Source organism: Alligator sinensis, unplaced genomic scaffold (assembly GCF_000455745.1).
Source record: "Alligator sinensis unplaced genomic scaffold, ASM45574v1 scaffold185_1, whole genome shotgun sequence".
Lineage (NCBI taxonomy): Eukaryota > Metazoa > Chordata > Crocodylia > Alligatoridae > Alligator > Alligator sinensis.
Genome location: NW_005842649.1, coordinates 576,368 through 590,119, shown reverse-complemented (window position 1 = coordinate 590,119; position 13,752 = coordinate 576,368). Strand labels below are relative to the sequence as shown.

Genomic DNA, 13,752 nt, shown 5'->3' with positions numbered 1-13,752 from the left:
GTGTCGAAAGCCTTCCGGAAGTCCAGGAAGACTATATCCACTGCTACCCCTGCATCCAATGATTTAGTGACCTGATCGTAGAAGGCCACCAGGTTGGTCTGACATGACCTGCCGCTGATGAACCCGTGCTGGTTGCCCCTGAGCATGCATTTCCCTGCTGGCCCCTCCTGGATGTGTGCCAGAATAATTTTCTTGAACAGCTTGCCCAGGATCGAGGTAAGACTGACTGGCCTATAGTTTCCTGGGTCCTCCTTCCTTCCCTTTTTGAAGATGGGAACCACGTTGGCCCTCTTCCAGTCCTCCGGCACCTCTCCAGAGCACCACGAGTGCTCATAAAGCTGCGCCAGGGGACTCGCAATGACCCTGGCCAGTTCCTTTAGAACTCTAGGGTGGAGATCATCCGGACCAGCTGACTTAAAAATGTCCAGCCCCTCCAGCAGCTCCCTAACTAGATCCTCACTTACCCTGGGCTCAGGTGTGCCTCCCTCGGGGCCCGATGGGGGCCTAGCAGGGAGGTGGCAGTTCTGGTCCTTACTGAGGAAGACAGAGGCAAAGAAATCATTAAATATGTTGGCTTTGTTGTCTGGTGTGACAACCAGATTCCCCGTCGCGTCCTGCAAGGGCCCCACATTACCCGGGGCCTTCTTTTTACTCCCTATGTATTTAAAAAAGGACTTCTTGTTGTCCTTAATCCGGGAAGCTAGTCCCAGTTCCATCTCTGCCTTGGCCTTCCTAACTACCCCCCTACACCCCCGAGCAACTGCCAAATAGTCCTCTTTGGTGATGACCCCTCCTTTCCATTGGGAGTAAGCCTCCTTTTTAGCAAGGAGACATTCCCGGATGTTTTTGGTGAGCCATGGAGGCTTGTATGCTCTCCTGCCCCCTTTGATCCTCATCGGGCTTACCTTCTTTTGGGCTTGGAGGATCGTCTCCTTAAGGAGCGACCACTCCCCTTGAACACCCGGCTCTCCTCCCCTCTGAGACTTCAGCGCTTCTCCAACTATCCTCCTTAGCTCATTTTAACTGTGAGCCTTAGATGTGTTACTGTATGTGTATAAGCATGTGTATAGGTATATGCATAGGCAGTTATAGCTGTGCAAGTGATTCCTTAATTTACTCCCCAAAAAACTCTTGTGTAGTGTTGCTAGCCCAAGACAGCTTCACTGTTCCAACTCAAAGATGAGATGTGAATCAGTCATAAGGGCTGAATGTCCTGTTAGATTCTCATGTGCACCTCCAGTTGACATCAGCAGGAACTCTACCTTGCCAAAGTGGGATATTTTGTAAAACACTTTAGATCTTTCTAGATTAAAGCTGGTATGCTCTGTTTAGTGCAATATTTCTATTGTAAAGAAAGTAGGTTTATTTCTCCCCATCATACAAATAAAAGTTGTGAAACAATATTGCATCTATCCCTTCTGCCCTGGCTCCACTAGAAGCACTATTTAAGTTCAATTTCAAGGACACATTGGTAACCTTTAATAATTGAGCTAGTAATTAAATTGAGTGTATGCATTCCACAAACTGCTTACCTTCCTAATTAACATAAAGTTATGGGGCACCCAAAATGCAACAATCTACTGGGATTATAGATGGAGTTGGCTATGAAATAATCATGTTCATCCCTACAGATCAACAGGAAAGTTTATTTTGTAGTGTTTTAACTGTGAGCCTTAGATGTGTTACTGTATGTGTATGAGCATGTGTATATGTATATGCAAAGGCACACACACACACACACACACACACACACACACATATATATATATAGTAAGTTTTCCATATACCAAATAAGCCATGTGATACATATCTCTGTTACAGTTAAATTCCACAGAAATTTTTGGACTCTGTTTAATGAATGAAGATGTATTTTCTTATGGTGTCATTGTTTTACTACTTCCCATGTTTATTTGGACACATTCATAGCGCTGGGTAGGAAATGTATTGGTTGGCAACTTCAGTTTTGGAAGAGAAAGTAAACACATGGTGATTAGCAAACAGTAAACTCTACTGTGTTTAATTTTGGCTTAAGAAAAACTTTAAAAAAACAAAACAAAACAAAAAAACAAAACAAAAAGAACCAGGGATTATTTGGCATTCACTACCAAGCAGGAGCATTTGTCCCTAAGTTGTTTCCTAGCTTCTCTCTGGAGTGCTTCCAGAATTATACTTTTTTTTTCTTTTTTTTCTTTCTTTTTTTTTGCTTCTTTCACTAACACTAGTAGCAAATGCCAACAAGGCATTACTTAAGAAGAGAATAATGTGTATGGTACATTACTAGTAAAGATTTGCTTTTGAGTTGAACAGCAAACCACTAAACCACACAGATTATACTGAATAAAAACTAAACACAATCTCTTCTAGTACTGATCAATAAAAGTTTAATGGAATCATTAATAAAAGAACACACAAAATACTGGACAGGATTTCAGTGAATCTTATGACTAAATACACAATAACCACAGAAATTTCCAATTGTCTTGGTTTTCCTTTTAGTGTTCCATTACTTGATTTACAAGAGCATGATTTCTTTACGTAAATCCATACCTACAATCATACCTACTACAAAAATGTGTCCTCTTTTCTGATACAATTAGCTGTAGTTCAATGGTTACAGTAGAAAAAAGGAAGCCAGGACTCTTACAGCCTGTTTCCAATTCTGCCACTGAGTTGCTAAGTGACCTTAGGCAAATCTTGTAAGTTTTTCCTGTGCTTCATCTCACCTCTATGTAAAATAGGTATATATTTTGCCTCAAAGGGGTGCAACCAGCATAAGAAGGTTTATTAATACTTGCAAAACAAGTTGAGACCCTCTGTAAGATACTAAGTAAATATACAGGGTTCCTATTATTATTCACCAACTCACACTTTTCTAACCACCTTCTAGCTTTCCTGAACTGCAATATAATTACATTTAGACCTCAGATGGCTACATAGTGTATAGGAACATATACCAGAGTTTTCTACACTATGCTTGCCACATGCAAAGTGCAAAGTGCAAAGAAATTGCTAAACAGCATTTAGTACTCAATAAAGACCAAAAGCATTTCCTTCCATGAAGCTCTGCAGCTGAAGACCTGCATCCGCTAGGCCCAGTCGGTTCATTTCTAAACAAAGGTAGGAAATGGCTGTATCCTACTACTTCATTGTAGACACATGAGTCAGTGCTTTGGAACTCAGAATCTATTCTTCACTCTTTTACCAGAAGAAGGGGAGATAAACACTACAGGCTGTGCAGATAAAAGCTTTGGTCTAAGGAGTCCCTTGCTCCTTAACTTCTCTCTTTACTTCCTAATCTCCAGTTCTACATAACATCTACCCACAAACAGGAAATCCACTTGTGGTGACAGCCTATCCTACTGTTCCATGGTACAACACAACTCTGTCATTTGAAAGCTGTGGGGTGGAGAGAAGAGAGAGTGAGAGTGTGTTCAAATTTGCAAGATGAGTTAATAAACCCAAGTGAAAAAACACTTTTGCAGCCATGATCTTCTGAGATTATATGCAATGAGAATACACAAGGGTACCTCAGCCATGACAACTATATTTTAAAAAGATCTTCATCCCAAACTATACAACATGAAGAAACAATAAAATAGATGTTGAAAGTATGTTCCAGCAAAATATGATATCAGAAGCACAAATAAATACAAAGTACTATATTTATATACATACTGGATAAGTACATAACTACATAACACAATGCCAGTTTCAATATGTTGCCTACTCCTAACATTACAAAAAGCACTGGTTAACTGCATACAGGTTAAAAAAAAACCTGCTGGTTACCTGCATCTTGGTTAAATGCATAGCCTCCTTCAGCCTTACTGTCTACTGCATTCCATTTAACTGTATAAAAGTAGAGCAGAAGGAACTTTCAAAGGGCTGCTATTAGAAGCCTTGAAGTTTATGGGAACTATTCAGTTTCAGAATTAACAAATAACAGTAGCAAATTTGGGGGCTGCTAATACCACACCATTGACAGCACTGCACACTTAACAAGTACTTTTTTTAGTCCTTGAAGCCATGCACTTAAAGCATACTACGCTGTATAGTGACCAAGCTTCGGTTACAACAGCTATACTGTAGCACACTGCTATGGTACAATAAAAGTTGGGCCTCAAACTGGTTATTGTACTTATTTTTTGTAACAAAGTCTGCTTATTGGAAATCTTACTTCTACTAATGAATTCATCCTGTACTTCACCTTGAAAGATTCTGAAAGTGCTTTACCACTTTCACATGACTAGAAATCATTCCACCATTTACCATCTATCATCACACTGCAATTCTACGCAAGAGTTCAGACAGGAGAAGAATACTACATACACAAAAACCCCCTCTAAGATAACATAGGTAGGGATAATATAGCTACCAAATCAGAATTTTGCAAAACTGCATGTAAAAATACTACAACATAATGTGATTTTCCATTACGAAGGATGCCCTGGGTCTCTTCAGTGACCATAAATTATCGAAAGTTGACATAATAACATTACAATACACTAGAGTATACACTATTTCAGACAAAAACCAAAAGCACAACTGCCGTGCAAAGGTAAGCTTAGCTACAAATAGCCACCAGTAATAAGGTTTATGAACAAGCATTAGTACTAAAAATAAGGTAACAGCAATGTTAGAAAATGAGACACACTGAGCTAAACCATTTGCATGGTATTATTTTAATTTGTATAATAAATTTTAAAAAGTTATGTTATTACGTATGATCAGTATTATAACAAAGTGCAGAATTCTAGAACCATTGCCTGTTATAGAAATAATGCCATGGCTATCTTTTTTGAAGTGTAACATTTCAGCTTATATCTATAAAAATAGTTTCCCACTTATTTTCAAGTACATGTGTTTTTTTATATTTTTACATTTATGAAAAGGTAAAATGTAGTCCTCTCCTCTTTTGCATTTTATTTAAAAGTCTTAATTACATATTCTTCCTAAAAGGATCTCATTCCTACTTTAATTTTAAAAAAACATTTAATTATGGCACTGCAATAAGATTGTCCATAGTAAGCAACCAAAATGCTTGAACATTATTATAATCCATTTACTTGGTCATTTGAGGAATATGTACAATGGTCCCCTTTCAAAGTTTATCATGAAGGAGCCAAAAAATGTTAACTGCCATCAAAGTGTGGCAATTATCATTCTTAATATGATAGTGTACATAGATTTTATTAGTCATTACTTAATGCAAGACATAAGACACAGAGGAAATATTATAAAACTTCATTATACTTAGCCAAATTTGCAACAGTTTGAATTGTTTACAGAAGTATGAAAAACTATGCAAAGCACAGTTTATAAAACAAAAAGGAAATGTACTGTGTGCAAGAAGAAAAGTTAAAAGCAATGTACAGTAACAGGACTATCTTGTTACAACCACTTGGCAGCATGTCTAAAGCACCATGGTCAAAACATGATACAGTATGCATTGTACTCATGCCAGAAGCACTCCCCAACTCAAAGCCTCTTTAGCCATCATCATCACCTCATTTGGCAAAGGCTCCAAAGACTCAGTCCATCTACTCTAAATTTACTCCACATGAAAAAGATACAAACTTACTAAATTTGTTTTGTGATCTGTACAACAAAACATAAGATTGGCCACAGAGAGTATAACACATAGTTGTGAGAAGCCAGAAATCAGCTGCACGATATCATGATTGCCTACTTATACATCATGTTTCACATCCTGTTTCCATTTTAAAATTTCAGTGGCATTTTTCCTTTACTTGTCCTCCTTTCTAAGCTTCTGAAGTTTCCCTGCCCCACTTACCTCTCTGTTGAATCTAGCATGGCAACAAGGGAAAACAGGTAAATAGAGGCAAGACAATACTGAAACAAACTAACAAACAAACAAACAGAAATCTAGCTGATATGTCCGTTTCAGGGACAAAGCTATTAAAAGTTAGGAGGCTGCTATTTGATTATTTTATTCCATTCTTCTTTGACTTTTCTCTGGAGCTAATTTTTTTTTAGATTCTTCAAAGCCAAAGCATGCTTTTGAGTCCAGATATACTGGTTTTAATTCACAGCATGCCATATTTCTAAAAAGTAACAGAAACAAATAAAAAGGAGACAACACAGAAGCTAAGTGATTTGTCAAAATCATACCAAAAGGATGAGCCTACAAGTAGATCCAAATTCCAACAAGTTCAGAATGGCATAGGATTTACTTGTGTAGATTCATTTACCAAACTGCCACCCAAGTTATTGGACAAAAATAAATACAAGCCTAGACTTCCTAACTCTAATGACTCTATTACAGTCATTAGAACACACCATAGATAATATGATAGATAATAGAGTAAAAATTAAAAAAAAGGTTTTATTAAGAAGGAGTGGTAAAGACGTCTTTATCTAGGTTGCTTAACACTTCTCACTCTGTTTATTTTTTTTTAAGTATTTCAACTCTTCACTGACTGTAAAAATTTGACATTTGGTAGGAAACTAATCCCAGGGCCAGGGACTTTAAATATTTCCATGAGAACATACTCAGACTGTTCTAAAATACTGAAAACTGCCATTCCTCATGTCAGTAGTGCTTGCTAGAGGCTGGGCACATTCTTCTTCTTCGGCAATCCCTCACATTCTAGGATGATTGTCTTCCATGACTGTCTTATCTGTGTGTCCAAAGATGGTTTATGAGGCCTATCTGGGATCAACAGACTCTACTGCAGCTCAGATATGTGTTTCGGTGTGCGCTGGGTGGCAATGGATTTTTTATTTGGTCTGTGACATGCTCTTTCTGCCACTCCCGCTTTTCCATCTCCTGTTGTTGTGAGGTTTCAAAGTATTGAGGTGAACATGTGGACACATTCTATCAGTCCTATGACTACCCTGCTAGTACATGCTTCAATATGTCATTGCAGTGGCAAGGCATAGCATCCAATAATAAGCTATAATGAACAACGCCTCAAACCCTTCAGGGAGGTTACACAACATGGGAGAGGAAACCAGATCTATAGTACTATTGAAAACACAAACCTGCCCCATACTGACTCAGAAAAAAAAATTATATTAAGTCTATGAATCTCACTATGTTGTCTGTAAAGTAAGTTTACCCCTAAACCAGAGGAGAAAACTCCAAGTGATTTTCTCAGAGATTATGCCATTCATCGAGTGAAAAGAGAAGACAAAATATAGTAAGTGTAACTTGACTGAATGACTGGTGTAAGCATGAAGGTTTTGATATTGTGGAACATTGGACTGACTTTCAAAGGAAAGAGGGAACCAGATGAATGAGATGGGTAGATGGGTAGATGAATGATCTTGGTTGTACACTAGCTGGAATAGTGAGGAAGACATAAAATTAGTAAAACAAGAGAAGGATATTAACAAAACAAATGCAACACAACCTCAAATTGATCACGTCACAAATAAATTAAACGGACACTGCAAAGAATGTGATGTTTTTCAATTGTTTTTAAACAAGCACTTGGAGTCTGCACAGCAGGAAAGAGGAATTGGAAATTCTTGCTGATGACTGGCGTTACAGAAGCCTAGTGGTACAACTTACATGGATGATATATTAAAATCACTAGTTATAGCCTGTTGAGGAAGAACAGCATGGATAAAAGAAATGATGGTGCTCTAAATTAAAGACACCATTATTTGTTTTAGTGTTTGCAATAAAATAAAACTACAGGCTCTTTAATGCATATAAATCAATGTGCTAACACAGCCCAGAAAGGGATATGGGTTTGAGTATGTTACAGACCATTAAATCAAACAGAAGAGCAGGAAGAGTTATTCCTTACATACCTGCCTATAATATGTAGAAAGAGAAAACTTCATGGTTTTAAGATGCCTCAGTTTGGGAAATATAGCCTAGAGTCCTCATGAACCCAGTAACACATAATTAGCATTTCCAAAAATGATAGATGATAATTTTATAACCAAAAAGTTATTACACCCAAACAAGGTAACTCGATTTTGGGCCTCTTTATGATGAATAAAGTTCAATCCATCACTGGACTGAAGTCAGCCATTGCCTAGAGACCTGTGATCATTTCCCAATTACATTCAATCTGGGCAGATACAGGATAGTCCTAACCAGTAATATATATACCTGCTGCTTCAGAAGGTCTAATTTTCCACAACTGAGGAAAATTATGAGCAGGACTAATCAGGAGGTCATCAAAATAAAATGTATATTAATACAGCCAGATACACAGTTGCACATCTAGGAATGGAGGACAAGTTATTCCTACAGAATGGGTGCTGAATCACAAAAAACAGTGACTATGAAAAGAGTGTCACATCATTATGGATAAGCAACTGAACGTAAGTTCCTACAGTGATGCAATGACAAAAGAAAAGAGCTAGCAGGACTCTGTGTAAAATGTAAACGAGTGAGTAGAAGACCAATAGTGAAATACTACAACAACTCTGGTGTCCAATTTTTTAAAAGTTAGTTAAAAATTAAAGAGCATGCAGAAAAGAGCCACAAACATGATTCAAGGATTGGAGAACAAGCCTTATAATGAGAAACTTAAAGAGCTAAATCAGTTTAGCTCATCAACAAGTAAAATGAGAAGTGACTTGATTATATTATACGCATGCCTTCACAAGTGAAAATATCAGGTACTAAGGAGCTCTTTAATCGAGGGGGAAAAGGCATAACAAGAACTGATGGCTGGAAGCTGAGGTAAAACAAATTCAAATTAGAATTAAGGCACAGTTTTTCAACAATAAGGGCGATTAACCCTTGAAACAACTACCAAGAGAAGCACTAGATCCTCTATCTCATGTATTCAAATTCATACCGAATGCCTGTCTAGTTGATAGACTTTACCCAAACACAAATCCCACATCACCCAAACACTAATTGCTCGGTTCATTACAGGACTTACTGGGTGAAGCTAGATCAACTGGTCCTTTTTGCTTATACTCTTAAACTCTATGAGTCTGTTAGTTAGTTTTTCTTTTAAAAATCTAGGAGATTACATTAAAGTATATTTTAAAAGAAAAAGATTCACCAACAACCTTAATTCTTCCATGTCCTAACTTCTGAGCTGAATCTGACTTCATAATCTTATTCTCTTAACATGATATCGTATACAGGGTGTTTATAAAGTCCTTGTGCAACTTTAAACTTTAATAACTTTGGATATACATGATAGAAGCAAACTGTAAATGGTAATAGAAAGCATAATTCATTAAGTTTCTTAGCATAGTGTAAGCATATTTTGTTTTCATTTTATTTCAGACCCAGTAACTGAAAATGAAAATAACTTCCAAAATGAGTTGGAAAATCAGATTCAACAACGAATCATGAAAGATGGTGGTTATGTTGAAGTCTAGCCATTTACAGTTGTCTTCTATCATGTGTACATCCAAAGTTATTAAAGTTTAACGTTTCACAAGACTTTATAAACACCCTATGTATAAATTTACTAAAGTGACAATGAACAGGGAAATGTTAGAAGCAAACTTAGTTCTAAAATAATCTAAATATATCTCCCAATAGTCTGTCAATATTATTCCCTGACAAGAGAAAATTGTAAGCAAAATGTACCTTTAAGTACATTGTTTAATGATTCTTAACTTTTGAAGATGAAAATTGCTATAAGTCCTACGTATTTATCATTACTTATTAGTAGGGAAAAAACATGATCTGATTAATCAGGTATACCTGTATTCTACCATCTGGTTCTACCATTTATTAGTTGTGTAACCTTGACTAAATAATTTAACCTCTCTGCCTTAGTTTCACCATCTGTAAAATGGAGATAATGCTGTTTATCTAAATATCTCAGTGTGTAATGAGGATTAGTTAATGTTTTAAAGTACTCTGAAATTGAAAAACAGTCTTTAACTACTTAGCATTATTAGTGGAATCAGAAATTTTGCAAGTTCGTAACAGCAGACTGTTTTACAGTTTTGTTATTGTGATTACTAATAATTATCCTGAAAAATAACTAATCCTCATTACACACTGAGATATTTAAATAATGTTTTAAAGTACTCTGAAATTGAAAAACAGTCTTTAACTACTTAGCATTATTAGTGGAATCAGAAATTTTGCAAGTTCGTAACAGCAGACTGTTTTACAGTTTTGTTATTGTGATTACTAATAATTATCCTGAAAAAAATTTTCAGAGATATGAATTTCTCCAAGTCACTTTTTAAAATACTGCATTCCTGTGTGCCACGATGTAAACAAAAGATATCAATGTGGCTTCTAAAAAATGACTAAGAAAAGCCCCACAAAAAGAAAAATGTGCAGGGAGTTCAGAACTGAAGCCCTCCCACCTCTGTATAAACTTTCTAGTCTATCGTGAGCCTTCTCCCGTTCTATACATCAGAGATGTCTACTGGGGGGAAGAAAAAGACTATGATGAAAGCCAAGTTTTAATTTAGAATTTAATAAAAATTGATTAAGCATCACGGAGTACAAACAAAGCTGCTCCATAAATCTTTCAGCTCTTTTTGTGCAGGAATGAAAGAAAACACTGTCTGCTGAAGCAGATGACAGATGCTGGCTTAAAGATAAGTATTATTTATACTTCTGTAGCAGATTTCTTCTTATGCATATCTTATCATGCATGGGTATACAATCAACAAAGCAATTTTTCTATATCAGTCAAAGACCTTACAACATACAGTTACTCCGTAGGAATTTGTTTTACATAGTTCATGCCAATTCCCCAAAAATGGAGAAAATAGAAAAGTTTCAGGAAAACGCTTACAATTATTGTTTCAAATGCTTTTTATGTTGCTGTACTGAAATAAACAATTACAAGTTAGACAAACTGTCATTCACAAACATGTCCTTATGCATTTAATATTTGTTTAAAATGCAGAGATGTTTAAATAAAGTCAGGCCACCAAGATAAATCCATACCAAACTGGCCTGTCATAAAAGAAAAACAAAGTACCTCCTGTCACCCTGATGAGCTAAGGGAAGGTCATCAGGGTGCTCATATTTCCATAAATATATTTGATTTTTTTTAAATTAGGTTTTTTTTAAAAAAGGGAAGCTCAGTCCCTTTCTATTTCTTTTTCCCCTCTGACATGATTATAGTGTTGTAAAGTCAGAGTTGTGGAATGTCTCTGATTTCCTGACATAATTTTCTAAAAGACAGGTTAAAAAAAAAGATGTACACAATAAGCTAAAAACTCAATCTATTAAACCAATTATATATTTCTGCAGAGTTCTAACATATCATGATCATCTACAAACAGCAGAAGCTGAGAAACATGGGCTAAGGGCCATATTTTATACAATGATATCCATGTTTCTGTATCGTAACAATGAAGGGTGAGAGTGTTCAAATGATAATTCCTAAAAATCACATTGCACAGAAAATAGCTTGTAAGGTTTTCTTAAATGAAAGCTGTCTCTTGAGAATGAGAAATGTACCACTAAAATAGCTTATATAAATAGCACTTATGCTGCAACATTGCTTCAACATAAACAATAGATTTTCTCTTTTTGAATTGTACACAAAGGGGCATTTATAAAATGTGTAGAAATTACTGGACAATATTCTTCATGAATTACCACACAGTTATCTTTATCATGCACCTCGCCATAAAGATGCAAAGCATGAGAATGTCTACAGAACCCAAGACTGTAAAAACTTATATAAAACATTTTAGTATTTGCATTCATGCAGATTACAAGTACAGGGGAGGGGGGAAGAGAGCGAGAGACTTAACTAAAATGATATCCAACTATTGGAGTTTGCTTGAAAATCAACTCTGATTACTAAAATTGAAGTGATATTAAAATGGTTTAAGAACCAGATACCTTCTCTCCTTTGTCCCCGCCACACACACACTATGCCCTCTTTCTTTCTCACTTATACAGATTCGCAGTTAGATTTGTTGGGATAACCACGTGACCTAAAATAGTTTTATATAACTTCTTAACACCAATAGTACTGATTCTACCCTTCCAAGGGGTAGAACAGAGTGGGACTGCAAGAAGAGCCAGAGAAGTAGGCAGGGGAACCGCTTGGAACTGCTAGCTATCACACACTTACTGCTCCTATGTTAGCTGGCGAAGAGGGAAGCTGCATGTTACTGGCAACCCAGGTAATGAAGAGATGTGTCTGCAGGTGAAGCAACTAAAGAGCCTGCCAAGAGGACCAGGTCATCATAGGATTTCAGAAGCTCTCATCTATGGTCAGTTTTAAATAGATGAGGGAGGTTCTCAAGCGCTAGCTGCAACAGGAGCAGGTGATCATAGGAAAGCAGGGCAAAAAGGGACCTCATTAGGTCATCTAGTCCAGCCCTTGCTCAAGGCAGGATTACCCGTGACCAAACCATCCCAGCCAAGGGGCTGTCTAACCTGCTCTTGAAAATTTCCAGGGATGAAGTCGACAACTTCTCTAGGTAGTTTGTTTCAGTGCTTGACCACCGTCATACTAAATTTCCCATATTGCAGCTTGAGGGCATTGCTCCTAGCCCTGACCCCTACAGCCACAGAGAAAAGTCCATCTTTATCCTCCCTATAATCACCCTTCAGATATTTGAAGACTGTTATCAAATCCCCCCTAAATCTTCTCTTCTCCAAACTAAACAGCCCTAGGTCTTCCAGCCTTTCCTTGCACATCTTTCCAGGCCTCTAATCATTTTTGTTGCTCTCCACTGAACTGTTTCCAATTTGTCTGCATCTTTCTTAAAGTGTGGGGCCCAAAACTGGACAAAATAATCCAGCTGAGGCCCCGCCAGTGCTGAAAAGATGTTTCAGCAGAAGGTCATCCTAGTGTTTCACTACATTTAAAGAGAAGGAGGACTTTATGTTGGTAACTTTTAAGCTCATTCCAAATTTGCTTTCATATTTTGTGTATCTTTCTTTCTTGTTCTGCCACTTTTCAGGTTTCTTGGTCACAATCTACTACATTAATACTGTAGAAAGGAAGAGTAAAAAAATGACACCCAATGGTCTTTTGGGCATGATCTAAAAATTAAAGGAGCATTTCATAAACCAGTTTCAAAATGGCTGAAACTGGTTTAAGATACACCTGGTTGAATGTGGTATCAGACTTGACTGATTTGGGTCAAACCAGTTTACGAAACTTCTGTTCCAGGCCCCTTCCTGATTCAAGTTAAATCACAGTCCCCCAGCATCCCAGCATGCTTTCCAGCCCTGGGCTGGGCTATTCTGTCTGCTCCAGGAGAGAAGGGTTGGGGAGGAGGAGGAAATGAGGCAGGGACATCTCCCCCCCAGGAAAATCCCAGCTGGGGTCTGGGGCCAGGGAGGGGTGTTAAACTTTCCTTTCCCCTGCCCTGCTAAAAACTTACTCCTGGCTGTGACTGTGGACTACAAATCCCAAAGGCACCTGGAAGCAGGAAGAGGAAGTGATGAGCAACCCTACAGAGTTCTGCTACTGCGAGTCTGCACTGCAAATCCCAGAGATCTTGGAAGCATCAGGAAGAGGAACCAAACACACAGCTCATGCTGGCTATATCCTAGAGAGCTATGCTCTAGCGACCCCTGGCTTCTGGCATGGGCCACAGCAGGCATGTGCCTACATTCCCTGCATCAAAAGTGAATGTGTGTTCAGTTGTTTCTCAGTATAATCTCTGGCAGTTTAGATTAACCTGCAAAAAACTGAATCATTTCAGTCTCAGGTTTTCTGACTGTCCTTACTTAGCTTAATGGACAAAAGTAGCAGAAATATCTTTACACAGTGGCAATGCACAGAGGGTGCACGTGCACCCCCTTACTGGCCACGTTCAACACTTATGTGATGGGCAGGGGGGGCAAGCGAGAGCGCC

The 13,752-nt window shown here is 37.6% G+C and overlaps 1 protein-coding gene across 12 annotated transcripts in view; it reads right to left on the bottom strand.

Moving 5' to 3' along the window:
- NFIB (nuclear factor I B) overlaps positions 1-13,752 on the bottom strand; it is a 257,933-nt gene that overhangs the window by 164,758 nt on the left and 79,423 nt on the right. The window lies entirely within an intron of this gene.